The sequence below is a fragment of the Pseudorca crassidens genome, chromosome 11, assembly GCF_039906515.1.
Source record: "Pseudorca crassidens isolate mPseCra1 chromosome 11, mPseCra1.hap1, whole genome shotgun sequence".
NCBI classification, from domain to species: Eukaryota; Metazoa; Chordata; class Mammalia; order Artiodactyla; family Delphinidae; genus Pseudorca; species Pseudorca crassidens.
Genome location: NC_090306.1, coordinates 55985697 through 56001157, shown reverse-complemented (window position 1 = coordinate 56001157; position 15461 = coordinate 55985697). Strand labels below are relative to the sequence as shown.

Sequence of the window (15461 nt, the reverse complement as noted above, 5' to 3'; positions counted from 1 at the left end):
TCTGGACCAAGACAGAAAGCTCTTGGAGGCCTTTTCAAAAATGGAAAGTATGAATGTTCCCTCCTACCTTCACCTGCCAGAGAAAAAGCTGGATACAAGCATAGCAGTGAGTGCTGTGGTTGCAGAAGAGCTGGGTTTTGCTTGTTTGTTTCTAGTCTCCCCAAAGAGGAAAAGAGCAGTATGTTGGTGGTACGAAAAATAGTATTGATAGTAACACATACCCTACAAGTGAGCACCGAAGGAGACCCTGGGGAAGGGAATTGGTCTGCATCTTGGCTTGAGGACCTTATCATCGTGGCACCCTCGCTGGAGTGTGATGCAGGGAGGTGGCACCAGACATCTCCAGCAAGAATGGTTCCTTAGTGTTAGCAGGCTTCTTGGAAACAAAGGCAGGATTTCAGAAAAATGAAGATGATGCTCAAAGGCAATATCCTTTGCCAGGTCTTTTTCTCTGGCTAGAGGCTGTGACTCAATCTGGCACCAACTTCTACCTGTGCTTTGGAACGCTGGGATACCCACCTGCCTCTCAAACGCTCCAGAATGCGGGAGAGATCGGAAGAGTGGAGATGAACACCCAGTGTCACCACCAGCACCCGTAAAGTGGAGGGAGCCTAGGGCAGGGCTTTCACTCGTACAGTTGGTGAATATATACAGATTCAAGTAAAGTTCCCCTCCTGAGCAGACACAGGCCTGTACCAGTGTTCATGATTTGGCAAGCAGAGTGCTTGCTAGATTTTAGTCTTACTTGCCACTTCAGCTTGGTACCTTTCCGCAGTGAGCAACCTGTACAGCCATACGTGGCAGCCTAGCTTCTTCAACTTTCTTCAGCAAACTCTCCCATCATCTTCTGGCTCTTAGTGACTAAGATTCATCTGTAGGGAAATTTCTTCGTCAAGCTTTTGTATCCTGAGAAGTAATTCTTTCCCTTCTCTGAATATTTCCATTCTTCTAAACATTTCTAATAGAAGCAAATGCTTCTAATTTGAAAAGAAAAGTGTGTCTCTCAACTGATTTCTTGGTGGGGCAAGTAGACTCACAGTAACAGTACTTAAGAACTCTACGAAAGGAAACCCTTATCTCTTAGCTCTGTCAGTTGAGTAACTGTGTTTCCTTGTTGGCCGGAGATTCCCTTAAACCACCACAGAAACCCCAGCACCAATCCATTGAGATGAGCATGTTTTAGAGATGGGCCAGATGGAAAGAGTCCAGATTCCATCTGTTTATTATATAGATGTGGCCACTGTCCAAATCTTGTAGAATTGCCAGGAGAGAAAAAAAATCACAAGGCGGTGCATTTTGAGGGTGATCACAGTTCTTTGGACTATTTTAAAAGCTCTGTCTGTTCCGTGTGTGTGTGTGTGTGTGTGTGTGTGTGTGTGTGTGTGTGTGTGTGTGTGTGTAAAGGACACCTTCCAGGTCTCTCTAGATCCAGGCAGACCTGGATTTGAACTTCTGATCTATTGCTTATTAGCTGTATCAGGGCTGGTTAATTCATGTTGCTGTCCTTCAGTATCTCCATCTATGTCAAAGAGTTGGTGTGAGAAGCAAGAGATTGTAGAGACCATTCATGAAGAGCACTTAACATAGTGATCAGCACATATTAAATGACTGATAAATGGCAGCTGTTATTATTGGTAATAATATTTTTTTCAAATAGGAATTAAACACCCTTGGGTTGTATACTCACAATATTTTTTAAATTGGGGTATAGTTTTTTTACAATGTTAATTTTTACTGTACAGCGAAGTGAAGTGGAGTTCCCTGTGCTATACAGCGGGTTCTTATTAGTTATCTATTTTATACATATTAGTGTATATATGTCCATCCCAATCTCCTGGTTCATCCCACGCCCTGCTTTCCCCCCTTGTGGTAATAATAATTTGTTATTATTTTAATTTTCATTAATAGTTTATTGTTTGCAAGGCTTCAACTCCCTCAAAGCATTTCTAACACTGAGCTAATGGATTCCCTGCATCCCTCAGACTTGAGACCTTCGGGAATAGTTCACAATTGTGCTTCCTGCAATATAGCCTTAAGGATAAATTCACATATGCCAGTAGTAATTTTTTCACTTTAATTCAGCAATTGAATTTGTGGAGTACTTTCTTGGTTTAAGATGCTGGGCTGGTTAGAACTGCAAAGATATTTGTCCCAGGATCCCTTCCTCCAGGTACTTCCTAAGACATGCACAGTGACTGTGACACAACATCTTTCTCCACTACACTCTCCACATAAACTCCTAGAGAGCAAAATTGCTGCCTGGTTTGTGGTTGTACCTCCAGCGTCTAGCCTAGTGCCTGGCAAGTGGCAAGTACTCAAAACAGATATTTCTGAATGAATAAAAGCTGTAGATGATGTATATCTGCTCTAGATGTCTTTCTCCAAGTCTTATCTCTAGCTCCATGCCCAACCATTCTCTTATCTCCACACAACTTTATGCCCAAATGTGTCACACATACTGCATTTCACAGTGCATGATCACTCAGCTTTGCATGTGCTGTTCCTACTCTCTGAATGCCCTTCCTTCCTCTGCCTGTTGAGCTTCTAACCATCCTTGATGATCCAGTCGAACACCAGCTCCTCAGTGGAACCTTCCTTGACCTTCCAGAGTTAATCACACTCTTCTTGGTACTCTCTTGATATTTTGAACGAGGCTGCCCCTATCATTTGCAGGGCTCAGGCAAGAGCACAAATGGACATCCACATACCACATGTCCAAATGTTTAAGTTATAAATCAAACCAATCAATGGTTGAATAAAATATGTTCTATCTTCTTCCCTTGTCAAAGGTATACAGTAACAGAATAAAAAATATGAGACATTAGTTTTATAAGACTGAAATTTGGCAAAATATTGAAGATGGCTGAATTTAATTTAACCATCATTACTAAGCACCATTTAATTTATAGGCTGGAAATATTTAGATGAGTAGTAAAAAAAGATATGCAGAAAGATTGGTTCAAGATGGCGGAGTAGAAGGACATGAGCTCACTTTCTCCTGTGAGAGCACCGGAATCACAACTAACTGCTGAACAGTCATTGACAGGAGGACACTGGAACTCACCAAAAAAGATACCCCACATCCAAAGACAAAGGAGAAGCTGCAATGACATGGTACGAGGGGCAAAATCACAATGAAATCAAATCTCATAACCGCAGGGTGGGTGATTCACAAATTGGAGAACAATTATACCACAGAAGTCCACCCACTGGAGTGAATGTTCTGAGCCCCACGTCAGGCTTCCCAACATGGGGGTCCAGCAACGGGAGGAGGAATTCCCAGAGAATCAGACTTTGAAGCCTAGCAGGATTTGATCGCAGGACTTCGATAGGACTGGGGGAAAGAGAGACTCCACTCTTGGAGGACACACACTAAGTAGTGTGTGCACCAGGACCCGGGGGAAGGAGCAGTGACCCCATAGAAGACTGAACCAGACTTACCTGCTAGTGTTGGAGGGTCTCCTGCAGAGGTGGGGGGTGGCTGTGGCTCATCATGGGGACAAGGACACTGGCAGCAGAAGTTCTGGGAAGTACTCCTTGGCATGAGCCCTCCTGGAGTCCACCATTAGCCCCACCAAAGAGCCTGTAGGTTCCAGTGCTGGGTCTCCTCAGGCCAAAGAACCAACAGGGAGGGAACTCAGCCCCACCTATCAGCAGACAAGCAGATTAAAGTTTTACTGAGCTCAGCCCACCAGAGCAACACCCAGCTCTACCCACTACCAGTCCCTCCCATCAGGAAGCTTGCACAAGCCTCTTAGAAAGCCTCATCCACCAGAGGGCAGACAGCAGAAGCAAGAAGAGCTACACTCCTGCAGCCTGTGGAACAAAAACCACATTCACAGAAAGTTAGACAAAATGAAAAGGCAGAAGAAAATGTACCAGATGAAGGAACAAGATAAAACCCCAGGAAAACAACTAAATGAACTGCAGATAGATAACTTTCCAGAAAAAGAATTCAGAATAATGATAGTGAAGATGATCCAGGACCTCGGAAAAAGAATGGAGGCAAAGGATGGACCTAGAGTCTGTCATACAGAGTGAAGTAAGTCAGAAAGAGGAAAACAAATACCGTATGCTAACACATATCTATGGAATCTAAAAAAAAAAAAAAAGGTTCTGAAGAACCTAGGGGCAGTATAGGAATAAAGATGCAGACAAAGAATGTACTTGAGGACACGGGGAGTGGGAAGGATAAGCTGGGATGCAGTGAGAGACTGGCATGGACATATATACACTGCCAAATATAAAATAGATAGCTAGTGGGAAGCAGCCACATAGCACAGGGAGATCAGCTCGGTACTTTGTGACCACCAAGAGGTGCGACCACCTGGAGGGAGACGCAAGAGGGAGGCAATATGGAGATATATGTATATGTATAGCCGATTCACTTTGTTATAAGGCAGAAACTAACACACCATTGTAAAGCAATTATACTTCAATAAAGATGTTAAAAGAAAAAAAAGAATGGAGGCAAAGATCGAGAAGATGCAAGAAATGTTTAACAAAGACCTAGAAGAATTAAAGAACAAGCACCTAGAAGAATTAAAGAACAAACAAACAGAGATGAATAATACAATAACTGAAATGAAAAATACACTAGAAGGAATCAATAGCAGAATAACTGTGACAGAAGAACAGATAAGTGACCTGGAAGACAGAATGGTGGAATTCACTGCCGCGCAACAGAATAAAGAAAAAAGAATGAAAAGAAATGAAGACAGCCTAAGAGACTTCTGGGACAACATTAAATACACCAACGTTCACATTATAGGAGTCCCAGAAGGAGAAGAGAGAGAGAAAGGACCCTAGAAAATATTTGAAGAGATTATAGTCAAAAACTTCCCTAAGATGGGAAAGGAAATAGCCACCCAAGTCCAGGAAGCACAGAGAGTCCCAGGCAGGATAAACCCAAGGAGAGACACGCTGAGACACATAATAATGAAATTGACAAAATTAAAAACAAAGAAAAATTATTAAAAGCAACAAGGGGAAAATGACAAATGACATACAAGGGAACTCCCATATGGTTAACAGCTGATTTCTGAGCATAAACTCTACAAACCAGAAGAGAGTGGCACAATATATTTAAAGTGATGAAAGGGAAGAACCTACAACCAAGATTACTCTACCTGGAAAGGATCTCTTTCAGATTCGACAGAGAAATCAAAAGCTTTACAGGCAAGCAAAAGCTAAGAGAATTCAGCACCACCAAACCAGCTCTACGACAAATGCTAAGGGAACTTCTCTAAGTGGGAAACACAAGAGAAGAAATGGACCTACATAAGCAAACCCAAAATAATTAAGAAAATGGTAATAGAAACATACATATTGATAATTACCTTAAATATGAATGGATTAAATGATCCAACCAAAAGACACAGGCTCACTGAATGGATACAAAAACAAGACCTGTATATATGCTGTTTACAAGAGACCCACTTCAGACCTAGGGACACATACAGACTGAGAGTGAGGGAATGGAAAAAGATATTCCATGCAAATGGAAATCAAAAGAAAGCTGGAGTAGCAATACTCATATCAGATAAAATAGACTTTAAAATAAAGAATGTTACAAGAGACAAGGAAGGACACTACATAATGATCAAGGGATGAATCCAAGAAGAAGATATAACAATTATAAATATATATGCATCCAACATAAGAGCACCACAATACATAAGGCAAATGCTAACAGCTATAAAAGACGAAATCGACAGTAATACAATAATAGTGGGGGATTTTTAACACCTCACTTACACCAATGGACAGATCATCCAGACAGAAAATTAATAAGGAAACACAAGCTTTAAATGACACCATAGACGAGATAGATTTAATTGATATTTATAGGACATTCCATCCAAAAACAGCAGATTACACTTTCTTCTCACGTACACCTGGAACATTCTCCAGGATAGATCATATCTTGGGTCACAAATCAAGCCTTGGTAAATTTAAGAAAATTGAAATCATATCAAGCATCTTTTCCAACCACAATGCTATGAGATTAGAAATAAATTACAGGGAAAAAAACGTAAAAAGCACAAACACATGGAGGCTAAACAATACACTACTTAACAACCAAGAGATCACTGAAGAAATCAAAGAGGAAATAAAAGCAAACCTAGAGACAAATGACAACAAAAACACGGTGATCCAAAACCCATGGGATGCAGCAAAAGCAATACAATCCTACCTCAAGAAACAAGAAAAAAATCTCAAATAAACAATCTAACCTTATACCTGAGGGAACTAGAGAAAGAAGAGCAAACAAAACCCAAAGTTAGTAGAAGGAAAGATATCTTAAAATCAGAGCAGAAATAAATGAGATAGAAACAAAGGAAACAATAGCAATGATCAATAAAACTAAAAGCTTGTTCTTTGAGAAGATAAACAAAATTAATAAACCTAAAGACTCATCAAGAAAAAGATGGAGAGGACTCAAATCAATAAAATTAGAAATGAAAAAGGAGAAGTTACAATGGACATCACAAAAATGCAAAACATCTTAAGAGACTATTACAAGAAACTCTATGCCAATAAAATGGACAATCTGGAAGAAATGGACAAATAGAAAGGTATAACCTTCCAAGACTGAACCAGGAAGAAATAGAAAATATGAACAGACCAATCACAAGTAATGCAGTTGAAACTGTGGTTAAAAATCTTCCAACAAACAAAATCCAGGACCATCTGGCTTCACAGGTGAATTCTATCAAACATCTAGAGAAGAGCTAACACACATCTCTCTCAAACTCTTCCAAAAAATAGCAGAGGAAGGAACACTCCCACATTCATTCTATGAAGCCACCGTCACCCTGACACCAAAACCAGACAAAGATACTACAAAAAAAAATCACAGACCAATATCACTGATGAATATAGATGCAAAAACCCTCAAAAAAATAGTAGCAAACAGAATCCAACAACACATTAAAAGGATCATACACCATGATCAAGTGGGACTTATCACAAGGATGCAAGGATTCTTCAATATTTGCAAATCAATCAGTGTGATACACCATATTAACAAATTGAAGAATAAAAACTATATGATCATCTCAGTAGATGCAGAAAACGCTTTTGACAAAATTCAGCACCCATTTATGATAAAAACTCTCCAGAAAGTGGGCATATTATGTTGAGGAACCTACCTCAACATAATAAAGCCCATATACGACAAACCCACAGCAAACATCATTCTCAGTGGTGAAAAACTGAAAGCATCTCCTCTGAGATCAGGAACAAGACAAGGATGTCCACTCTTGCCACTATTATTCAACATAGTTTTGGAAGTACTAGCCATGGCAATCAGAGAAGAAAAAGAAATAAAAGGAATACAAATTGGAAAAGAAGAAGTAAAACTGTCACTGTTTTCAGATGACATTATACTATACATAGAGATTCCTAAAGATGCCACCAGAAAACTACTAGAACTAATCAATGAATTTGGTAAAGTTGCAGGATACAAAATTAATGCACAGAAATCTCTTGCATTCCTATATACTAACAACAAAAGATCAGAAAGAAAAATTAAGGAAACAATCCCATTCACCATTGCATCAAAAAGAATAAAATACCTAGGAATAAACCTACCTAAGGAGGTAAAAGACCTGTACTCATAAAACTATAAGACACTGATGAAAGAAATCAAAGATGACATAAACAGATGGAGAGATATGCCATGTTCTTGGATTGGAAGAATCAATATTGTGAAAATGACGATACTACCCAAAGCAATCTACAGATTCATTGCAATCCCTATCAAATTACCAATGGCATTTTTTACAGAGCTAGAACAAAAAATCTTAAAATTTGTATGACGACACAAAAGACCCCGAATAACAAAAGCAGTCTTGAGGGAAAAAAACGGAGCTGGAGGAATCAGACTCCCTGCCTTCAGAGTATACTACAAAGCTACAGTAATCAAGACAATATGGTACTGGCACAAAAACAGAAATATAGATCAATGGAACAGGATAGAAAATGCAGAGATAAACCCTTGCACCTGTGGTCAACTAATCTATGACAAAGGAAGCAAGGGTACACAATGGAGAAAAGACAGTCTCTTCAACAAGTGGTGCTGGGAAAACTGGACAGCTACATGTAAAAGAATGAAATTGGAACACTCCCTCACACCATACACAAAAATAAACTCAAAATGGATTAAAGACCTAAATGTAAGACCAGACACTATAAAATTCTAGAGGAAAATATAGGAAGAACACTCTTTGACGTAAATCACAGCAAGATCCTTTTTGACCCACCTCCTAGGGTAATGGAAATAAAAACAAAAATAAACAAATGAGACCTAATGAAACTTCAAAGCTTTTGCACAGAAAAGGAAACTATAAACAAGACGAAAAGACAACCCTCAGAATGGGAGAAAATATTTGCAAATAAAGCAACGGACAAAGGATTAATCTCCAAAATATATAAACAGCTCATGCAGCTCAATATTAAAAAGACAAATAACCCAGTCAAAAAATGGGCAGAAGACCTAAATAGACATTTCTCCAAAGAAGGCATACAGATGGCCAAGATGCACATGAAAAGCTGCTCAACATCGCTAATTATTAGAGAAATGCAAATCAAAACTACAATGAGGTATCACCTCACACCAGTTAGAATGGATATCATCAGAAAATCTACAAACAACAAATGCTGGAGAGGGTGTGGAGAAAAGGGAACCCTCTTGCACTGTTGGTGGGAATGTAAATTGATACAGCCACTATGGAGAACAGTATGGAGGTTCCTTAAAAAACTAAAAATAGAATTACCATATGACCCAGCAATCCCACTACTGGGCATATACCCACAGAAAACCATAATTCAAAGAGACACATGTACCCCAATGTTCATTGCAATGCTATTTACAATAGCCAGGGCATGGAAGCAACCTAAATGTCCATCGACAGATGAATGGATAAAGAAGGTGTGGTACATATATACAATGGAATATTACTCAGCCATAAAAAGGAAAGAAATTGGGTCATTTGTCGAGATGTGGATGGGCCTAGAGACTGTCATACAGAGTGAAGTTAGTCAGAAAGAGAAAAACAAATGTCATATATTAACACATATATGTGGAATCTAGAAAAATGGTACAGATGAACCGGTTTGCAAGGCAGAAATAGAGACACAGATGTAGAGAACAAACGTATGGACACCAAGGGGGGAAAGTGGTGGGGGTGGTGGTGGAGGTGATGGGATGAACTGGGAGATTGGGATTGACATATATAACTAATATGTATAAAATGGATAACTAATAAGAACCTGCTTATAAAAATAAATAAATAAATAAAAGATATGCATAATTCACATGTTATTATCAGTACATATTATTGTGTATATTTTTATATAGTTATTCCATAAAACAGATTTTTCTTGACTTTAGCAAAGTCATTTATCACGTTGTAATAAAGGTTTTCATTTAATTTGTGTCATATTGGCAGTTAGACTCTAAAGGATTAAACAATAAAATGTGGGTGTATTCAGTGGATACAAAATTGGATCTATTCATGAGTGCATATTAGAGTAAATATAAAGTCAAAAAGTTAAAATTATTTCTGTCTTTTCACGAAAGTTATTTCTTCTAAGTAGTTTAAATTGTCTACAAAATTTAAAGGCAAAAATACATATGATAATTAATGCATATCAAAATTTTAAATCAAAATTATTAAACTAAAACTAGTCCATCTCCAAAAAATGTTCATACCAGTGGACTGGTGCTGGGATACCCATGGCAGTTTGACCATGGGATAAAGAAATGCAGCTGATCCCTTCACAGAGCTAAAGTTCAAGGCTTACCTCTGCAGGGCTCTGTGCCTAATTTACATATATTTAAATTTAAATGTTTTGGAAAAGTTAATTAAATCTTACTAGGTATTTTCATAAAAGTAAAACCATTTGCAAATCTAGAGTTCAATGTTCATCTAATTACCAATGTAAATAATCAGTATCATAGTTCATGCATTAGTTAGATCTAGGTCTACATCTGTAAGTTTAAGAGTAATGACAATGTTTAAAATATTGCCAGTTGTTTTTTCAGAAACCATATGCAACAGTTTTGAATAATGAGATAGTTGGTGGGTATCTTCCAGGCCACAAATTGGAGCATCAAGAGAAGCAAAAAAATTGATGCTCAGTACTGCTGGGAAATGATGCTATTTATGTAAGAGGAAAGGTATGACAAGGTTATTTGTCTCTCTTACCTGAGAACTTCCACTGCTCCAATCCTCTTCTCGCTCAAAGCAGTGTTTCACCTCCAGCACTGGGAATAGCATAACCTGTATACCTTCAGGACAGTCGTATGCGTATAGTTCAAGGATATGAGGCAAGAGGTGTTTCCCTGCAGGCCTGAAGGATGTTAGCCTTGAGAGCAGTGTTTGGGATTACCAGACACGTGCAGGCCTTGAGTGCCAGATCGTAAGTAATAGAGTTCATGAGCTCTTCAATAAAATGTGTGTGTGTGGTGGTGTGACATGCTGCCAGTATTCTTTACATAGTGTTACCTCCATGGAGCCCTTGCTTCCTCCAGCAAGAATCCTTGAAATCATCCTGGACCCCTTTCTTTCACATCCTCTATCAAATCCATCTCCTAATCCTATTGGCATTGACTTCAAAGATAATTCTTGAATTTGACCATGTATCCAGCTTCTACCACCACTATCGTAACCAAAGCCACTGTTATCTTTCATCTTTTGTTGGTGCTCTGTGCCTCCTCAGTCATCTGGTTCCACTCTTCCCTCCCCTGATGCCTCCTAAAGTCTATAACAGTAGGCAGTCATCCTCTTAAAACATAAGTAGCAACATGTTGATCCTGAGCTCAAATTACTTCAATGCCTTCCTGCTCCATTTAGAATAAAGGTTACGGTCTTTGCCATGGTCTACAAGGCGGTCCCTCATTTGCCCCCTCTCCCCCTCTCTTTCTTCATTGCCTGCCGTTTACTCTTTGCTTGCTGTATTTCAGCCACAGGGGCCTTCCACTGTCAGATACTCCCAGCACATGTCACCCTCGGAGCTTTTGTCCTTCTCATTGCCCATAACTGAAACCCTCTATGCCAGAGCCAACCACTAGTCCTGACCTCATTCCCTGCTGACTCTTTCTAAAAAGCGAACTTTGTCCTCCTCTATTACTTTTTTTTCTTTAGCAATTTTTAAAATTAAAGTATAGTTGATTTACAATATGGTGTTAATTACTGCTGTACAGCAAAATGATTCAGTTATACATGTATACTTTTTTAATATCCTTTTCCATTATGGTTTATCGTAGCATACTGAATATAGTTCTCTGTGCTATACAGTAGGATCTTGTTGTTTATCCATTCTATATATAAAAGCTTACATCTGCTAACCCAACCTTCCACTCCATCCCTCTCCCAACCCCTTTCTCCTTGGCGACCACCAGTCTGTTCTCCATGTCCATGTTTCTGTTTTGTAGATAGGTTCACTTATGGTATTTGTCTTTCTCTTTCTGACTTACACTTAGTATGATAATCTCTAGTTGCATCCATGTTGCTGCAAATGGCATTATTTCATTCTTTTTTATGGCTGAGTAGTATTCCATTGTATATATGTACCACATCTTCTTTATCCATTCATCTGTCAATGGACATTTAGGTTGTTTCCATGTCTTGGCTATTGTGAATAGTGCTGCTGTGAATTTAAGTGCATGTATTTGTTTGAATTATAGTTTTGTCTGGGTATATGCCCAGGAGTGGGATTGCTGGATCACTCCTCTATTCTTTTACTTTGCTATATTTTTATATTGAAACTAAATAAAAATATAAATTTTTATTTAGAAGACTTATCAGTACCTGATATAACATATCTATTTTAAAATGTTATGTATCTTTCATCCGGATGTGTCATTTTAGATTTGGTTTATGTGGTTCAAGGACCTGACTTAATCCCCTTGCTCTGGAGATGGACATTTTACCCAGGTTTGGCCATTCCTGTCCACAGTGATTGGTTTGAGATTGGACAAGTGGAGCAAATAGGTATCTGCCTAATACAGTTTCTGAAACATTTTGGAAATAGAAGCTCTGATTTTGTTGGAGTTGCTAAATTGGAGCTACTAGTAGCCATTCCACCCATCTATGGGAGTAACCACTTGAAAATAAAGACAACACAGAGGAAATTACGCTTAAGAGAAGGAAAGAGAGATTCTTGAATATTTAGTTTGAGCACCTGGATTTTTAGTTCAATGATCCAATGAATTCATCTTTTCACTTAAGCCAGTTTGATTTGCAGCCACCAAAAGATTCTGACGAATATAATTACACCGCATTATACCTATATTTACCTCAACATTCTCATACAATGATTTCTGGGTAAATCAGATTTTATTGAAGGGTTGGTGTATCTAAAAAGAATTACCACATGGAGGGTTGTAATAATAATATATAGTATATTAATATTATTATCTTAATATAACATACCAGTTATATAATAATAATAATCTAATCTAATAATAATCTAATATAATTATAAATAATCTATAATATAAAAATAAATACCCTAAATGTTATACACTAAATACAGCATTTCCCATAGTCTAAGAGAAAACAACCCAAGAAGTTGAACAATTCACAGGGTGTTTTCTCATCAGTGTTCCATACCCAGCCTTACACCTCTGTCCTCATATATGTGCCTTTCTTAAAAAAATGCCTCTTGTTTCTAAACTCCCATGGGAGAAACTCCACCCACCTTTTGGGAAATCCTACCCTTATACACAGGATTTGGTTTTATTCCCGGGTCCATCCCTCTTCCCTAGCATTGCATTTCCCGAAGTCTGAGTTTTTCAGCCTATAATAATGCCCAGGGCTGGGAGTGGAATGAGGGAGAGTGGTGGGAAGGGGTGGCACCAGCAGGCCAATCCAAGGTGGCCTCTGGAATTTCAAGTACCTCAGAGTAGCCCAGGGCGGCCGTGGGTGTCCCAAATCCAGACTGCTTTTCAGGTCTCCCTGCTAGGGGGAGTGGCAGACATTTTGTCCAACAAGTATTTCCTCTGGTCCCACAATTAACTGTTGGATCACACACATACAAGCACTAACAATTCTCAAAGGCAATGTCGTCTAGAAAGCAACGATTTTCTAAGCACCCTCCTGGAGTCTTGCAGAGTTGTGTCAGTTCTTTTTCTTGATCCTACCTCTAACCTTTATTAGAAATGATACTCTCTCAGTCATGATGGGAGCATGAGAAGGTCTTACATGTGCCATAATGTATAGGAGCTGATGAAATTTTTAGCCCAGGGATCATCTTCCTCCCCAGTGTCCTGGTCTGGGGGAAGTGAGATGGGAAGTGGTCTACAGAGGGGACAGTTTCATTAACTTAGTTACAATATCTTTCTCCCCTGTTGGGTCTGGGGCTCCTTGAAAAGTTCTAAGTTTCACAGCCAGAGTAGATAGTTAATAAACAGGTGCTGGATTAACGAGTGACATCTGCCGTGGTTATATTTAGGATTCATCACTCGTGAATATGTTAATGGACTTTATTTATACACATTACTAAACAAATGGATTTGAGGACTTTATTTTGGGCCAAGCTCTTGGTTTTCCAGAAGTTGCTGATTAAGATAAAAATATCCGAGAAGGAAAATAAATCCTTAAGCTCCAGTAAAGTGGAATCAGTTCCCATATTGGCCAGAAGAGGGCAGAGTCCCTGTAGGAATGTGGCAGGATAGATGTATTTTGATACTGCAGAAAGGTTTTGGAGCATAGGCACTGGCTAGGGAAGGGAAGAGTAAGTGGCAAAGAGAATCTGGTGGGAGACAGAGGAAGAAATAATTTCTAAAAGGTGACATAAGATTTTAAAAATTCTGCTTACTCCATCCAAATTCATCATTCATTTATTAATTTATTCCTTTATCAAACATTGCTGAGCACTTACTATGTGTCAGACTCTGTGCCTGGGGTGAGCAATGCAGAGATGAACACAGCGGACATGGTCTGGGGAGTGTACAGACCAGTAAGGGTTACAGGCATTAAACAATTAAGTGTGTGTGTAATTAATGATTTTGATAAGAGCTATGGAAGAAAATAACAGGATGTTATGAGAACTGCTTTAAGTTGGAGGAGATCTCTCTGATGAAACCTGATGGTTGAAGAGTCATGTGGAAAGTTAGGAGACACGTGTTCCAGGCAGAAGGAATAGCTTGTATGAAGGCCCTGAGGTTGGAGGGGGGTGGGAATCTTCGAGGAATTAAAAGCAGGTCAGTGTGGCTGCATAGGGGTAGCGGCTGCACAGGGGTAGCGGCTGCACAGGGGTAGTGGCATGAGGTAGATTTGGAGAGGTGAATGAGGATCATGCGGGGCCTTTTAAGCCATGCTCAAGGGTTTGGATTGTCTTTTTCTTTCAATTTGAAAGCAGTCACCGTTTATTAACTGACCAGATTACAGAAATAATCAAGGTAGATGCCTTAGTTCATCCTTCTAATAAGCCTATTGATCTGGTGTCAGCGTCTCCACCTTCTAGAAGATGGGTGGCCTTTTTCTTCATTACACCTAGTGGAGAAGACAATTTGAAGGGTCACGGGAAGTTGTTTGCTTCTCTGAGACGTTTTCCAACAGAACAGATCTCATGAATCAGATCCTCCATGCAGATGATGCCACATTTACTAAGTGATGGAGCAATCCATGTGTTATCTGTCAGGGCAATTCACTTCTTGTTGCTTTTGCCGTAGCCAAACTTGTAGATCAGTTCCTTCTCTGACTTCAGGTTTGGGTACCCCCAATGCAATACATGGTTCCACAATCTTCAGCATGTTGACTGAAGCCTCGTTGAGCTTCACAAAGGTGTCACTGAAGACCTGGAGGAGGCGAAGAAGCTGCAGCACCTTTCGGACCTTTGAGCTCACACCATTGCTACCTCTGATCCTGATGACAAGTGCCAATCTGGATTCCTCAGGCACACAGAAGTGGCCAGCTTTTCTTGCCCTCCTAGCCATTCGAATATTGCTTCTGTACATCTGCCTGTATTCCTTGTAACAGTGCTTAGCCTTTTCATTGATAAACTTCCTCCTTGCCTTTCAAAGCATCTTTTGGATAACTTCTCAGGAGCTTGATCTTCAGCTCTGTGAAATTTATTTGCTTTTTCTGAACGGTTTCTGGTACAGTAAGAACTTCTTTTTTTCCTCTTCTGCACCCTCCATGATTCCAGCCAGAAAAGAGCAGGTTTGGATATTCTTGTACAAGCAATGGGAAGCCCTGAAAGGGTCTTAAGCAGAGGCATGGATCATCTTATTCATATTTTGGAAGATCACTCTGGGAGTTCCCTGGTGGTCCAGTGGTTAGGACTCTGCACTTTCACTGCTGAGGGCCCAGGTTCGATCCTTGGTCAGGGAACTAAGATCCCACAAGCCGCGAGGCGGGCCAAAAAAAAAAAAAATCACTCTGGCTGCAGTGTGGAGAATGAACTGGAGGGCTATTGGGGGAAGCAGGGGTGTTAGGAGGCTGTTA

The 15461-nt window shown here is 39.6% G+C and overlaps 1 pseudogene; it reads right to left on the bottom strand.

Annotated features, from left to right (window-relative positions):
• Nucleotides 1-14422: 14422 nt before the first annotated feature.
• On the bottom strand, nucleotides 14423-15154 carry LOC137202160 (large ribosomal subunit protein uL30 pseudogene; annotated as a pseudogene).
• Nucleotides 15155-15461: the final 307 nt, after the last annotated feature.